This window comes from Panulirus ornatus, chromosome 5 (assembly GCF_036320965.1).
Source record: "Panulirus ornatus isolate Po-2019 chromosome 5, ASM3632096v1, whole genome shotgun sequence".
NCBI lineage: Eukaryota > Metazoa > Arthropoda > Malacostraca > Decapoda > Palinuridae > Panulirus > Panulirus ornatus.
Window position 1 is genome coordinate 45,686,153 of NC_092228.1, and position 2,500 is coordinate 45,688,652.

The following is a 2,500-nucleotide window of genomic DNA, read 5'->3' on the forward strand; positions in this document are numbered from 1 at the left end:
TGGTAAACAGAGAAGAGGTAGTAAAAGCTTTGCGGAAGATGAAAGCCGGCAAGGCAGCAGGTTTGGATGGTATTGCAGTGGAATTTATTAAAAAAGGGGGTGACTGTATTGTTGACTGGTTGGTAAGGTTATTTAATGTATGTATGACTCATGGTGAGGTGCCTGAGGATTGGAGGAATGCGTGCATAGTGCCATTGTACAAAGGCAAAGGGGATAAGAGTGAGTGCTCAAATTACAGAGGTATAAGTTTGTTGAGTGTTCCTGGTAAATTATATGGGAGGGTATTGATTGAGAGGGTGAAGGCATGTACAGTGCATCAGATTGGGGAAGAGCAGTGTGGTTTCAGAAGTGGTAGAGGATGTGTAGATCAGGTGTTTGCTTTGAAGAATGTATGTGAGAAATACTTAGAAAAGCAAATGGATTTGTATGTAGCATTTATGGATCTGGAGAAGGCATATGATAGAGTTGATAGAGATGCTCTGTGGAAGGTATTAAGAATATATGGTGTGGGAGGCAAGTTGTTAGAAGCAGTGAAAAGTTTTTATCGAGGATGTAAGGCATGTGTACGTGTAGGAAGAGAGGAAAGTGATTGGTTCTCAGTGAATGTAGGTTTGCGGCAGGGGTGTGTGATGTCTCCATGGTTGTTTAATTTGTTTATGGATGGGGTTGTTAGGGAGGTAAATGCAAGAGTCTTGGAAAGAGGGGCAAGTATGAAGTCTGTTGGGGATGAGAGAGCTTGGGAAGTGAGTCAGTTGTTGTTCGCTGATGATACAGCGCTGGTGGCGGATTCATGTGAGAAACTGCAGAAGCTGGTGACGGAGTTTGGTAAAGTGTGTGGAAGAAGAAAGTTAAGAGTAAATGTGAATAAGAGCAAGGTTATTAGGTACAGTAGGGTTGAGGGTCAAGTCAATTGGGAGGTGAGTTTGAATGGAGAAAAACTGGAGGAAGTGAAGTGTTTTAGATATCTGGGAGTGGATCTGTCAGCGGATGGAACCATGGAAGCGGAAGTGGATCATAGGGTGGGGGAGGGGGCGAAAATTTTGGGAGCCTTGAAAAATGTGTGGAAGTCGAGAACATTATCCCGGAAAGCAAAAATGGGTATGTTTGAAGGAATAGTGGTTCCAACAATGTTGTATGGTTGCGAGGCGTGGGCTATGGATAGAGTTGTGCGCAGGAGGATGGATGTGCTGGAAATGAGATGTTTGAGGACAATGTGTGGTGTGAGGTGGTTTGATCGAGTAAGTAACGTAAGGGTAAGAGAGATGTGTGGAAATAAAAAGAGCGTGGTTGAGAGAGCAGAAGAGGGTGTTTTGAAATGGTTTGGGCACATGGAGAGAATGAGTGAGGAAAGATTGACCAAGAGGATATATGTGTCGGAGGTGGAGGGAACGAGGAGAAGAGGGAGACCAAATTGGAGGTGGAAAGATGGAGTGAAAAGATTTTGTGTGATCGGGGCCTGAACATGCAGGAGGGTGAAAGGAGGGCAAGGAATAGAGTGAATTGGAGCGATGTGGTATACAGGGGTTGACGTGCTGTCAGTGGATTGAATCAAGGCATGTGAAGCGTCCTGGGGTAAACCATGGAAAGCTGTGTAGGTATGTATATTTGCGTGTGTGGACGTGTGTATGTACATGTGTATGGGGGGGGGTTGGGCCATTTCTTTCGTCTGTTTCCTTGCGCTACCTCGCAAACGCGGGAGACAGCGACGAGGTATAAAAAAAAAAAAAAAAAAAATATATATATATATATATATATATATATATATATATATATATATATATATATATATATATATATATATTCCTATGAGTCCACGGGGAAAATGAAACACGATAAGTTCCCAAGTGCACTTTCGTGTCATAATCACATCATCAGGGGAGACACAAGAGAGAAATATAACAGTCAGTTGATATACATCGAAGACGTAGGTAGGACGCCATTTGGTAAACGTGATTGTCCAAGACAGACAACGAGCGTATCATAAACTTATTATGTAGACAAGAAAGGGAATTGTTTACAAATTCCATCAACAATAAAGTTATCCAATTGGTATGGAGCTTCACTAATATTAAGGTAACAAGTCTTTGTGTATTTGATAATAGAAGATTCAGTGATATTTCTCGTGGTATATGCCCTTTCACGTGCACGTTATAGAATGAATTGGAATGGAGTGGTATACCGGGGTCGACGTGCTGTCAATGGATTGAACCAGGGCATGTGAAGCGTCTGGGGTAAACCATGGAAAGTTTTGTGGGGCCTGGATGTGGAAAGGGAGCTGTGGTTTCGGTGCATTACACATGACAGCTAGCATGTGAGCGGATGTGGCCATTTCTCTGGCTGCTTCCTGGCGCTACCTCGCTGCCGCGGGTGACGACGATCAAATATGAAAAAAAAATAAGTATATTCAGTTTGATTTTACCTTAATGGCTTCCGTACAAAAAAGCCGTGAATGCATGAGACATAAAAAGGTCCAATGTTTACACAGACATGACTACATTCA